The sequence below is a fragment of the Mastomys coucha genome, unplaced genomic scaffold (assembly GCF_008632895.1).
Source record: "Mastomys coucha isolate ucsf_1 unplaced genomic scaffold, UCSF_Mcou_1 pScaffold23, whole genome shotgun sequence".
NCBI lineage: Eukaryota > Metazoa > Chordata > Mammalia > Rodentia > Muridae > Mastomys > Mastomys coucha.
This window is the reverse complement of record NW_022196906.1, coordinates 12,196,171-12,210,951: the sequence shown is the minus strand read 5'-3', so window position 1 is coordinate 12,210,951 and position 14,781 is coordinate 12,196,171. Positions and strand designations below refer to the sequence as shown.

General features: G+C 40.1%; 1 protein-coding gene across 2 annotated transcripts in view; it reads right to left on the bottom strand.

Annotated features, from left to right (window-relative positions):
* LOC116072074 (methyl-CpG-binding domain protein 3-like 2B) overlaps positions 1-14,238 on the bottom strand; it is a 27,038-nt gene extending 12,800 nt beyond the window's left edge. For both annotated transcript variants that reach the window (XM_031343302.1, XM_031343303.1), the window contains exons 1-2: positions 14,086-14,238; positions 6,627-6,754 (exon numbers count right to left, since the gene is read on the bottom strand). The gene's annotated coding sequence lies outside the window, so the exon portion shown is untranslated. The remainder of the gene's footprint in view (positions 1-6,626; positions 6,755-14,085) is intronic.
* Between the last annotated feature and the right edge of the window lie 543 nt (positions 14,239-14,781).

The window sequence follows — 14,781 nt, the reverse complement described above, 5'->3', positions numbered from 1 at the left end:
CCCCCCCCCAAAAAAAAGAAAAAGAAAATGTGGATTTGATTGAACCCTCAGTTTGTTATTTCCCATGCTTTTTTTTTTAAATGATTTATTTATTTATTATATGTAAGCACACTGTAGCTGTCTTCAGGCACCCCAGAAGAGGACGTCAGATCTCATTACAGATGGTTGTGAGACACTATGTGGTTGCTGGGATTTCAACTCAGGACCTTTGGAAGGGCAGTCAGTACTCTTAACAGCTGAGCCATCTCTCCAGCCCCACCCCCACCCCCATGCTTTAGAATATACTTGACTATAGTGGGTTGTTTGAGTTTACTTCTGGCTCATTTTATGTAGCACAAGGCTTACCTCAGTTTTGCTATAATTCCTAAGTAGCCAGAGATGACCTGTGTGCCTGGTCCTCCTGCCTCCACTGCCCAAGTGCTCACATAAATAGCAAACGTTCTCTCATCCAGAATGCTTGGATATTTTTGTCCTGATACTCAGTCTTTACCTTTAATCACACCTCACAGAATAACAAGTCACTCAGTTCTAAACATTCAAATGCAATATTTCAGTTTGTTCTGCTTTCCAAACTAATGTGCAGATCAATCTCTTACTAATTTCTTTGTTGGAATTTTTGTTCTAAATAATCAATAGCTTTAATTTAAAAACAGATGAATGGAAACTTTTCAATCAATGAGGAGAACATAATTTCTTTGGGCATCATAAATTAAAAAGACAGGCAAAATTATAATTTATAACACATTATAATAGTTGCTAATATTTATCAAACTAGATTAAAAAAAAGATGGGAGCAACTGATGTAATATTAGGACAATCAAGGGTCCATATTTCTCTTTTCTGGTCCTTCACACTAGAGTACCTTTCTTCAGTCTGGACTTTGCCCCCTCTCTACTCCTGCTTCATTTACACTATGACAATGCATACTCTAAGGCTTCTGCTGAGAGGTTAGAGGAGAATCACCTCTTAGGGGCACTGGAATAGGAGTATTGTATTCTTACTTAAATAGTACTAAATAGGAAATCACTGTTTATGATAATGAAGAGACTTTATTGGAAACACCTCTTTTACTGTAATGTTTTTCTTAGAAAAGCTAAGATGTTGGGGGGTGGAGATAATTTGCCTCCCTAACAGTCATTAAATCCTTAGCGTTGCCACAGCTGCCTTGATTAAAGGATTAGGACCCAGAGCAGCCACCCTAACTTCTCAGAGGCTTTAAAGTGTCCCAAGATGTCTGAGTTCTGCAGTAGCACATTGACTGAAGTCCAAATGACCCTACAGCCTATTTCACTCAGGTCAGAGGGGGGCACTTCCTGGACAGCCGCCAATGGGATGCATGTAACTGCTACAATCACAATGTTTGGGGCAGTGCCAGGCTTGCTGCAAACTCTGCCCTTTCTTCACTTGAACACCTGCTACGTTTGGAGCAAATACCTCTATAGTCATCCTCTTCTGGTTCTATAGGATATTCAGGCTGAAACTACACCTTAGCTGGGAACCTTTCCTGTATTATCCTATGGTATTTCATCATTTTCTCAAACATCTTTTCCTGCCTACTTTTATTTTGTTGTGAAGCATACATGGGGCAGACACTGGCAGAGCTGGCTGCCAGTGATACAAAACTGGCTTGCGTTTTTCTCGAGAAAACAGCTGTTCCTCCGTGCCCATTCCTCTGGCTGCCCGTTTTCTCTTCCAGCCCAACTTAACACCACAAATTGAAAACACCAAATAGTTCTAACACTTTGAAACCAGCCAGATAATACAACTGCTGGGTGAAAAATATCCTGCCCCAACTTCCTGGCCTCCGCAGGTTGCAGGGGCCATAATCTATCATTGCTTCGAAAACCTACATGTCTGCAACCACTCCTCAGCCTGTGCCTGGTCTGACTCCTAATGCTCCCTCTTGCTCTTCCTGCCCAACGCTGAAAATCTCCTCTCCATATCTTCCGCCCACTGATTGGCTTTTGTCCTCTTTATTAGCCAATCAACAACTAGGGAAAGAATTAGGAAAAGAATCAAAGAAAATCTCCCTACAAGCTGGTATAACTGATTGTGGTTAATAACCATACTTGTAGTTATGCTCATAGAGATTAAATAGAATATTTTCCCCTTGCCCTCTAAGGTCAGTGAGGCCCCAGGGGACTGTGGACCATCCCTATAACGAATCTGGAACTGTAGGAAGTCACCTGTTCTCTTGTTCAAAGAGAACATGGAGACCCCACTCCAGTGATTTATTCTAATCACTGTCCTATCTGTGAAAAGGAGGGAAATTCAGAGGAGAGAGTCCCTCAGTACTTCAATGGACAGATACAAAACAAGGCCAAACAAGGCCTTTACCTTATTCTCACATAGATAGACAGCTGGTAAAAAAAGGCTTGAGGAGTCAAAGATGCCTCCAAACACCAAATGACTTTTTATCTTAGGATTTCTGTTGCTATGACAAAGCACCATGGCCAAAAAAAAAGTTGGGGAGAAAGGGGTTTATTTAGCTTACACTTCCATATCATAATCCATCATTGGAGCAAATCAGGACAGGAACTCAAGAAGGGCTAGAACCTGGAGGCAGGAACTGATGCAGAGGCCATAAAAAGGTTGCTGCTTGCTGGCTTTCCCATGGTTTGCTCAGCCTGGTTTCTTATAGAATCAAGGAAAACCAACCCTGGGGATGGCATCACCCACAAAGGGCTGAGCCCTCCCCTACTGATCACTAATTGAGAAAATGCCTTACAGCTGGATCTCCTGGAGGCATTTTCTCAACTATGGATCCTTCCTTTCTGATAACTTTAACATGTGTCAAGTTGACACACAAAACCAGCCAGTACAGATCCCCTAAGGACTCAATCTACAATTGATCCTAACAGGACAAAATGAAAAATAATTTGTTATCTATATGATTTTAAATATCCAGAAGAAAGACGTAACCAAGATTAAAAAGCTACACACACACACACACACACACACACACTGAAGAACTAGTCTGCTTCGATATTGGGCTATTCCAAATCTGTAACTTTAACTATAAATCATTCCATGCTGTCTGTTTCAGGAATAGCAATCATGTCTTTGTTTAAAAAGTTATAAATCCTACCTTTGTTTCAAAAGCTTATAGGACTACTTATGACTACCTGGTTATGACTACCTGGTTATGACTACCCTTCATGATTACCTTTTTTTGACCATCTGTTATGTTCTGCCCCTCTGAATCCATCTATATTTAGCCATTTAGAAACTCCCCTGCTCCTGATGTATAAAAGCCTTGTTTCCCTCACATTTGATACTGATTTCTCAAACTCTACCTTAGGGGGAGACAGCCCGAAAACATGAATTAAAAAGCTTGCTTTAATTAATTGCTTTTTATAATTAATTTGGCCATAATGATTTGAGTGGATTTGAGTGGATGATCTTTCTTCTTTCATCTTTGGATTTACAGTACACACACACACACACACACACACACACACACACACTCCTATATAAAATCTCCCACATATACGACAAGACTTATATAATTACCACTGTGCCTATCCACAGCTTAGAAAAATGGGATTATCTCCTTAAATAAAGAGGCCATATCAAAAAGTCATTGTGAAAGCATAGAGAATTGAATGGAAGCTATATATGGTGTGAAGATAGAATTTAATGAAGAAATTGAAGCACTAACGAAAACCCCATTTGAAATAAAAGTGATAATGAAAGAATTAGGAAGTCAACCAAAAACTTTAGAGGAAACCCTCAACAACAGAGTACAAGACATGGAAAATGGCATCTCAGGTGTTAAAGAACAGGTAGAAAAAATGGATACCTTAGTCAAAGAAAATGTTAAATATAATAAAAGTCTATAGCAAAACTAAGGGGAAATATGGAACACTATGAAAAGACAAAATCTATAGATAATAATAGTGGAATATTTGTACCAGATGTGCAGCTTGGTCTTCATACAGATCCCCTAACAACTGGAGCAGGGGATGTCCCTGAACCTGTTACCTGCCTGTGGACCCAGTTCCCCTGGCTTGGCCTCCTTGTCTGGCCTGGGGTGAAGTGGTGGTGGTGGTGGGGTGCTCAACTTCTCAGAGGAGAAGGGGAGGAGGAAAAGTTGTGTGTGTGTAGAAGGGCTACGGAGCTGATATTGGGAGGTGGTATGAGTAAATTAATTAATTAATGAAAAGAAATAATAATAGAAGAAAAAAACAAGGTCAAAGGCACAGAAAATACTTTCAACAAAAATCATAGATGATAGTTTCTAGATCCTTAATAAGGAGATGACTACCAAGATACAAGAAACATCCCAAACACTAAAATAGGACAAGAAATTTCCCACAACACATAATAAAAATACTATTGATACCAGAACAACAAATGTATATTAAAAGCTGAAATGTGGCAAAAAAGTAACATATAAAGGCAGACTTATTAAAGAATAACACCTGACTTCTGAATGGAGAAGGGCCTGCGTGAATGTTTTACAGACTCTAAGAGATCACAGGTACCAGCACAGACTACTATACCCATCAAAACTAACAATCACAATAAATGAGGAAGATAAGCATTCTAAGATAAAACAAAATTTAAGCAGGATTTATCTACAAATTCATCTCTACAAAAAAAGAAAAAAGACAAAAAACAAAACTAACAACAACAACAAAAAAGGGAAAAGTTTGAAAAGCTAAACATTGAGAGGCCAAATCTTTTTTTTTTAAAGATTTATTTATTATATGTAAGTACACTGTAGCTGCTTTCAGACACACCAGAAGAGGTCATTAGATCTCATTACGGATGGTTGTGAGCCACCATGTGGTTGCTGGGATTTGAACTCAGGACCTCTGAAAGAGCAGTTGGTGCTCTTACCCACTGAGCCATCTCTCCAGCCAGAGGCCAAATCTTTTAAATTCAAACTTCGTTTTAGACAACCTGACCTAAGTTTGAACTCAGATAAATTAACATGCCTGTAACTAGCATTGGTTTCCAAGTTACCCCCCAACAAAACCTGAACCTAGCTCCAGTCTCTAGGCTCAGCCTTAACAAGAACTGTATCTATAGATTACACACTGAACAATAACAGCATCCCCAGGTTATAACCACAACAGATCTATATCCCCACCTGTACTGGCTGGTTTTGTGTGTCAACTTGACACAGGCTGAGAAGAGAGCTTCACAGAGAAGAGAGCTTCAGTTGGGGAAGTACCTCCAAGAGATTCAGCTGTGGGGCATTTTCTCAATTAGTGATCAAGGGGGTAGGGCCCTAGTGGGTGGTGCCATCCATGGGCTGGAAGTCTTAGGTTCTATAAGAGAGCAGGCTAAGCAAGCCATGAGAAGTAGCCAGCAAGGTACATCTCTCCATGCATCAGCTCCTGCTTCCTGACCTGCTTGAGTTCCAGTCATGACTTCCTCTGGTGATAAACAGCAATGTGGAAGTAAGCTAAATAAACCCTTTCCTCCCCAACTTGCTTCTTGGTCATGATGTTTGTGCAGGAATAGAAACCCTTTCTAAGACACCACCCTATAAGCCACCGACTGCCTAATAACCACCAATGCAGAGGGAAATAGAAATTAAGTTTATGAGCTGGGCGGTGGTGGCACACGCCTTTAATCCCAGCACTTGGGAGGTAGAGGCAGGCGGATTTTCTGAGTTCAAGGCCAGCCTGGTCTACAGAGTGAGTTCCAGGACAGCCAGGGCTACACAGAGAAACCCTGTCTCGAAAAACCAAAAAAAAAAAAAAAAAAAAAAAAAAAAAAAAAAAAAGAAATTAAATTTATGATATGACTCAGCACCAGGCAATTATGTTAAAGGCCATAGTAACTTCCCAATTAGATGCTTACACACTCACGCTCTGCTCGTTGCTTACTATAAAGTCTTGTGCCAATAGACATTTGGGGCTCCTCATCACCAAAACCATCCTGCAAGACAGTGGTGTCCTTGTGCACTGAGGGGCCTGAGCTAGCTCAAATAAAAAGGCCCTACTGTGATTGCATTAGAATGGCTTTGGGGGGTGGGGAGATGGCTAACATTTCCCTGGCACTACACCATATCCAATAAAACAAACAAATAATCCCAGACCAGTAAACTAAAGAAATGGGAATACCTCCACACCATAACAACAAAATAACAGGAATCAATAAACACTACAAGTTGATATCTCTCAATATTGTCTAAATTCCCCAATACAAAGTCACAGACTAGAAAATTCAATTAGAAACAGAATCCATCTTTCTACTGCATTCAAGAAGCACATCCTACCATCATCAGTAGATATTATCTTAGGGTCTAAGGATGGAAAATGATATTCCAAGCAAATGGATTCAAGGCTAAGCAGACATAGCTATTTTAATATTCAACAAAATAAACTTTAAACCAAAACAAATAAAGAGATATGGAAAGATACTTAATATTCATGCAAAAGAGGAGATAGAAAGATTATAAGAGTCAGGGAAATGGATGACCCCAAGGAAACAGTGTTTTCCAGCCACAGCATGACTGCTGCACATTTGAATTCACAGGAAATGGAACAGCATATACAAGGTCAGCACTGGTTCAAGTCAAACAGGGTCCTGTCTTAGTTAGGGTTCTCTAGAGTCACAAAATGCATGGAATATTTTTCTATATTGAGGGAATTATTATGATGACTTACAGCCTGTAGTCCAACTCCCCAACAACAGTCAGCTGTGAATTGGAAATCCAAGAATCTAGTAGTTGCTCAGCCCCACAACGCTAGTTGTTTTAGCTGGTCTTCTGTAGAAGTACATTCCAACAGATGTGCTGGCAAATAAATGAAAGCTGGTAAGAAGAGAGAAACTTCCTTCTTTCGGTGTCCTCATGTAGGCCTCCAAGCAGAAGGTATGGCCCAGATTAAAGGTGTGTACCACCATGCCTGGATCTGGGACTTGTTTTGTCCCAGTCTGACCTTGAACTCAGAGACCTCCTTGCCTTAGTTTCCTGGAATTAAAGGCATGTACTACCTTGCCTGGGCCTAACCTTTTCATAGCCACTATGTCTCAAAATCTCCATGTAAAGATCCAGGTTACAAACTTGTGTCTTCCAACCCCAAGATCTGAATCACAGGTGAGCCCTCCAATTTTGGATTGTAGCTCATTCCAGATATAGTCAAGTTGACAATCAGGAATAGCCATCATAGGTCCTAACATTGAGAAGAGCACCTAAACACAGGGTGCCACCCCTAACCAAGAAGTTATCTCCAATCGACATCTGCTTGGAAAGGAAAAATTAATTCTCTCCAATGGAGTTTCACAAGGTATATTAACCACTCTTTTTTGTTTTTTTGTTTTTTGTTTTTTGTTTTTTCGAGACAGGGTTTCTCTGTGGCCCTGGGTGTCCTGGAACTCACTCTGTAGACCAGGCTGGCTCGAACTCAGAAATCCGCCTACCTTTGCCTCCCAAGTGCTGGGATTAAAGGCATGTGCCACCACTGCCCAGCTTTATTAACTACTTTTTAGGGTAGGTAAGCCCCATGCCTAGCAATAAGAAGCCAACACAAAAGGAAAAAGGTATTTTTACTCAATGGTATTTTTGCAGATCTTTTTTTGGTCTCATATTCTTTTGATTGGGTATTTTTTTGTCTTGCTGCCTCGAATACAGTTTCCAATTTTGTGTTTTTATGGATTTTGTTTTTGTGTATGTGTGTGTGTGCGCATGGATGTGTGAGTATTGTACGGTTCGGGAGGTGGGAAGGTACAGAAAATTGAGGAGGAGTTGGGAGAGGAGAAACTGATATTTTCAATAAAAGTAAAACAAAGAAAAAGATGTTATCACGAAAACCATGATAACAATTAATTAATTGCAATTATTGAATTGTGAGAAGTTATCCAACAATTAATTGCAAGTAGAAAGAAATATTGAAATAAAGATCATAAGGATATGGAAGACTGAAACCTTTTGATGTTAATAAACAATCGGAAGCTAGGCATGCTGTTGAATGTCTTAATCCAACCAGTATGGAGACTTAGGCTGGAGAATCACAAGCCTGAAGAATGTCTGAACTACAACATAAATTGAAGAACAGTCTGAACCTTGTCTCAGGTAAAAAAAATAAAAAAGTAGATATAATTCTATGAGAAGATAGGGTACAATATGTTCCTCCATGTGGCAGTGCACATTCAGGACCTTAATTTGAAATGTCTGTGAATTGCAGCCTGAATGCAACTCCTGTGGACATGTAGAGATTGTGGGCTTACAGCACAAGTTGTAAAATATAACTCCCAAGACCCTCATTTCACAAGTGGGAAAATGGAATGTTTTTTCCCCCACTTAGAACCTGGGTGATGCACTGGACTTCAAAATCCATCCCTTTCCTTCTTTGCTCTATACCAGAGAAATTTAAAACCAATTAAGGCCTGACACAGTTGCTTTTTAAGGAAGCATATAGATTTGCTCCAAGTATTTAGTCCCTGTGACTTCAAGATAGGCAAACTTCTCTTTCTGTGGCTGTTATTGTGTCCCTGTGCAAGATGTGAGAAAGTTAGTAGAGGTGTCCATCTTGAGTCTTGACCCTTCTAACACTGGCCTGTGTTCTCTTGAGGCTAGTTTACTAAGAAGCTTCCTTCTTTAGTTCTAATATATGGATTAAATTTGTGTTTTTAAGTTTGTTGGTTCATCAAGATATTGTCTCTTGGAGTATAATCTGTCCTCATAATTGCTAGGTATCTTAAGATCAATTTGAATTTCTTTACTCTCTTCCATTGCCAACTTGGAAACAGGCTTTTGGGTTTCAGAAGCCCAAAGACTCATTCTCAGACTGCTTTCTGCAGCTCAGGATGTAAAAGTCTCAGCTACTTCACCACCATACTTGCCTGCATACTGCCATGCTCCCTGACATAATTTTAATAGACAAATCCTCTGAAGCTGTAAACAAGTCCAGAATAAATTACTTCCTGTAAGTTGCTTAGGTCATGGTCTTTTCATAGACGCTGAATAGGCCACTCTCAGCAAATGGCTATAAATTTGTCACGATAAGGACTGATGGTTTAAAGGACAGGATTTTTAAAAACCCATGAGAGGAAAGAAAACCTTAGATACTTAAAGAAAAAAAAAAACCCTTTTAAAAAAATACAGATATGGCCAGTTGTGGTGGCGCATGCCAGTAGGATTTGTTGAAGGAGGCAGAGTCAGGAGGATCATGATTTCGAGGCCAGCCTGGGCTTCACATTTTTATAAGGGCTGGGAAGATGGATCGGCAGTTAAGAGCACTGACCACTCTTTCAGAGGTCCTGAGTTCAATTCTCAGCACCCACGTGGTGACACATAACCATCTATAATGGGATCTGTTGCACTCTTCTGGTGTGTGTCTGAAGACAGCTACAGTATACTCATATAAATAAAAATAAATAAATAAACAATATTTTAAAAATACAGATATGTAGGTTTAATAGCAGATGGAAAATGGAGGGACAGGCTATGATTTTGAAGCTTTGTTGTCAGGCAGGGTTGAGGAACATCATCAATAAACCTCAGGCTTCTTGAGGGGTTAATTGGCAGCTGTAGACATTAGTCTTGTCTTGTCATGTACTGTTATCCACCACATGACTATTAGTGCCTTTTAAAGAGAACTGATGTGGGCCAGGAACAGAGTGCATGGCTCAAAGTCCTACGCTTCACATGAGACACAATATTATGAAATTGCTCATTGAACATATTCCTATTACTAGAAAACAGTAAGTCCCAGGGAGTTTAAAAGTACTCACAAGCCAGGCAGTGGTGGCAAATGCCTTTAATCCCAGCACTTGGGAGGCAGAGGCAGGCAGATTTCTGAGTTCAAGGACAGCCTGGCCTACAGAGTGAGTTCCAGGACAGCCAGGGCTACACAGAGAAACCTGTCTCGAAAAACCAAAAAAAAAGAGTACTCACTCCAAATCTTGCCAAACTAAAATGGCTGTGCTGGTCTCCAGCTAGGTTCCAGTAGTGAAGGACTAGGAGTTAGATTTCTCAAGGTGCAACCAGAAAGGAGCCATGACTAGGTAGTAAAGATGGCAAGCCTCCAAGGTATCTAGTTGTCTCCTCCTCCGACAAATGTCTGGCAGCTTGAAACTAAGGCCTGATGGACTCTTCTGATAGCAATCCATCCCTCTCCCCGCTACTGCCATAGTTAACTAGCCACAGGAAATTAGGCCAGGGAGTGTTTTTGCAGGGACCCTTATAGCGTGAGGCCAACCTGGAGGGAAGACTCAACAGCCCACTTCTAGCTAGAACTTAGGCCTGGAATATATTGTGTACCTGTGTTCTCTTCATACACTTTCTCGGAAAGATATGGGGCCGCTCACATTTGTTTCCCAGACATTTGCAGGGAACTGAGGGTAGCACTTGCCAGAGGAGCCACCATAGTTACAAGTCTTGAGGTTCCAGACGACCTCATCTCTATTCTCATGTATCAACTAAGCGCCTCCACTCTCCATGCTTCTTTCTTTGGGGAAAAGGTTGCACTCTTAGTGATGCCTTCCAACATTTCAAAATAAAGTCACAGCTCGAGGGGACAGGCACTGCATTTCCAGGTAATCCTTGTGTCTTTACCACAGGTAGGAGTTGCCTCCCCATAAACATGAAATAAGGAGTCTCTGTGTCTGAACCAAGCAGAAGTGACCTCACCTGCTATGAAGACATTTTATGATGCTGGGATACATTTTTGGTTATTGAATTGTGAGGAGAAGTTATCCAACATTGCTCTGATGTCAGCAGAGAGCCAATGACTGATGCACATGGTCACTTATGTGCCTGAGGCTTTTTTTTTTTTTTTTGGTTTTTCGAGACTTGATTTCTCTGTGTAACTCACTCTGTAGACCAGACTGGCTTTTTTCTGAGTTTTAGGCCAGTTTGGTCTACAGAATGAGTTCCAGGACAGCCAAGGCTACACAGAGAAACCTTGTCTCGAAAAAAAACAAAAAGAAAGAAAGAAAGAAAGAAGTTTTAATATAGATTTTAAGCACAGGGATTACAAGAAAGAGGGACATGACACACCCCAGAATAGGGATGTGGGATTGCCAAAGAAGGATAACAGTGTATCCTTTTCCTTTCTTTCTTTTGTTCTTTCTTTCCTTTGCTCTCTCTCTCTCTCTCTCTCTCCCTTCCTTCCTTCCTTCCTTCCTTCCTTCTCTCCTTTCTTTCTTTCCTTTTTTTTGATACAGTGTCTCCCCTTGCGACCACAACTGTCCTGGAACACATACTGTAGACCTGGCTGGCCTTGAACTCATGAATATCTACCTCCTCTGCATCCTGAGTGCTGGGATTGAAGGCTTGTGCAAAACAGATTTTAAATGTTAAGTTCAACAGATTATAAGCATACATTTTAAGAGAAGGAGACATGCTCAGAGAAGTGGGTGTGGGCTTCTCAAGGGAATTCAATTTGTCTTACTATTATTAATTATATATTCTATTTTGGTGACTCTCAAGTTATATATTTTATATACATATATATTCTATTATATATTTTATTTTGGTGACTCTCAAAGTATTGCTACGAAACTCTCTTACTATACTTTCTGTCCTTTTCAATTTTTTAAGAGAGCTAATCTGATCACTAATTTTGTTTGTCATTTGACCACATCCAGAATCAACCAAAACCCAAGCATCTGGGCACAACTGTGGTGGATTATTCTTGCTTTTTTGTTTTTGATTTTGTGTTTCAGGACAAGGTTTCTCTGTGTAGCCCTAAATGTTCTGGACTTAACAAAGTAGGCCAGGCTAGCCTTGAACTCAGAGATAAGCCTTCCTCTCTTCCGAAGTGCTGGGATGAAAGACAGGGGGCCACCATCTTCCAGAAGTGTATCTTTCTTGATCTGATTGTAAGACCAATCCTAAATCAATCAGCATCTCACCTTTTGGTAGCAGCATACATAAAAGAAAATTGAAGAAAGCTCTTGCTTTTTCCTAACTTTCATTCTTTTCCTTACTGTCATTGCCAAGGTCATTTATCCTCCTTTTGAGGGATTTCTTAGCTAGGGTTAGAGACTGAGATACCAAATCTTTTAAGTTCAGAATCCATTCTAGAGAACTTAGACTCGGGTAAATTAATAGGCTGATACCTAGCTCCAGTTGCTAGGCTAACCCCAATAAGACTTGCCTCTCCAGATTAATCTCTCCCCACAAATCCAGCATTTCCAGGTTAATCCCCAATAAGCCACTCTCACCCCCCATCTCCACCACCCACATAACACACAGCAATGCAGAGGGTGGCAGAAGTTAAGTTCATGGTTTGACTCCCAATATCCCAGCAGCAGCCAATTATGGTAAGGGCCATAGTAGCTCTTTAATTAGATGCTTGCTAGACTAGAAACACTCTCACTTCCATTTGGAGCTACCTATAAAACCTTATCCTATAGATAATTCTGGGCTCCTCTCCAACAAAACCTTTCCAAGCTTGACCTTGAGTAAAAGTATTGGTGTGTTTGCCTCTGATTTGCTCCTGTCTTGTCTTTTGGAGTTCACCAACACTTGGAACACTAACACTTGTGTAGTTCCTTGGAACTACACAACTACTTCACAATTCCAGTGAATACTGAAAATCAGCTGAGGCATTCACACTCATTGAACAACTGAACAACACTTGTATTCTTGCTCTTTTCTCAGGAAGACAGTTACTATTCAACTAGTCAAATCTCAGACTGGAAGCCATGTGAAAAAATCTTCTTTTATGCCAAACACAGTGGCACACCCCTTTAATAGAGCAATTGAGAAGCAGAGACTGGTGAATTTCTGAGTCTGGGGACAACCTTATCTACAGAATAAATTTTAAGACAATCATGGCTACACAGAAAAAACTTCTCTTGAAAAACTAACTAACTAACTATCTTTAAATTATATTTTGATTCTCCTATCATTTCTGTTCTTTAGATAAGGCTAATTGAAAGGGTCTTACAGTTTAGAAGCTATTCTTGTCCTTGCTCTGCAGACCAAGCTGATGCCAATTTTAGAGAAATTCACCTGTTTTGGTTTCCTGAGTTCTTGGATTAAAGGCCTGTGCTACCAGACTGGGACCTCTTCTGTCTTTTTGATAACTGAGATTGTAGGGTGCCTTCAGAAGTTCCTTGCCTGGAAGTACATTAAGGTTAAATGAAGCCAAGGATCACTAGTTTCACTCAAGAAGCTAGCATATCCAATGGTTGCTGCAACAATACTTTAACAAGTTACAATTGCTCACCACTTATTGGCCACTGACAACTCAAATAGGGGAATCAGTCAACCATATGAGAAGAATAGCATGAATCTGAATTGGTACATTATCAGTGATCATTTCTATAAATTTAGCTATCATATATACAAAAACTCTAAACCATATTCAATATTTTCTAAACTTAGAAACATAGGTACCTTAATTCTATTGAAGATAGTAACTTTTATTTTAGACAACAAATTTGTTCTCTACATTTTACAGAAATGTCTGCTACAAATGGTTGTATGAGGAGGAGGAGAAAGAGGAGGAGGAGGAGGAGGAGGAGGAGGGGGAAGAAGAAGAAGAAGAAGAAGAAGAAGAAGAAGAAGAAGAAGAAGAAGAAGAAGAAGAAGAAGAAGAAGAAGAGAAGAGATGGAGTAAAAAAGCAGAGATGGAATAAAAGGATAAAATAAAAAGAATAAAAAATATGACTAAAATTATCTGACTAATACACTCAAATGTGCTGAAAACAGGAGGCAAGTCACTGAACTCCCTAGACATCCACCTGTGGCATTTCATGGTTTGAATGTGAAATCTGTAAAAAAGGATGCATTTATATAGTCTTCAGGACTCTGTATGTATATAAGAGCTTTATGCTGAATCATCTTGAGCAAGTTTCAAACATGCATTTGCAATTTAATTTGGCCACTCATTCTACAGAAATGTTGGGAACCAAATGGCACTTGGCTGACCTGCCTCCACCTGACTAGAATCCAGAGACAAATATTCTGCCTGGCAACCACAAATTTCCTGCTTGGCCCTGAGAAAAGCGTGATCAGTGTACCTTGACTTTTGAGAAACCGTTACCTACCCAACCGTTTCCTCCCTACCTGTTGTTCTCGGGGTTCCCATGGCCCCCAGAAGATCTTGTAATTCTTCACTGTACTCCCTCCTGCCCCCCGCCCTTCCAAAACCTTGTTTTAAATTTGAGCACCTGCTTTTAGTAAACGGCTCTTGACAAGCAATGCTTCCTTGAGTCCTGTCTTCTCTCTCGCCCATTCTTTATTCTCAGGTTGCGACCCTCCTCGTGTCCCCCGAATTACTGAGACCCACGGGTCGGGTCACAGAAATAAGGTTCAGTCAAAGCATTGTCTCTCTTTCATAAAGATTCTGTAAAAGAACTGGAACCTAGAACTTGAACACATAGCAACAGCATTGAGGATTTCTATATGTCAGGATTATTTTTCTCTCCAGTATATTTTCTCTAGAATGTAGATCAATAGAACACTATGAAATACTCTCATAATTTTTTCAGGAAATGTGCTCTGAAACTTAGCTAATTCAAGTTATAGATAATTTGCCGAATCTGTTGTTGTTTGTGTATATATAGTTTCAGGGATAAATGCTCTGTGTTGGATAACCTATAAGAGAGCTCATCCCTGGGAGAGACTCATTCTCTTGAGGGAGAAATCTTAAGAGTAAACTTCTGAACATTTGAGAAGAACACTGAAAATTAGTTTTAAGTAAAACAATGCAAAAACTATATATATATATATATATATAATATATACATATATATATATATCCATTATTTAAAAACTCTAGCCGGGCAGTGGTGGCAAACACCTTTAATCTCAGCACTTGGGAGGCAGAGGCAGGCAGATTTCTGAGTTCAAGGCCAGCCTGGTCT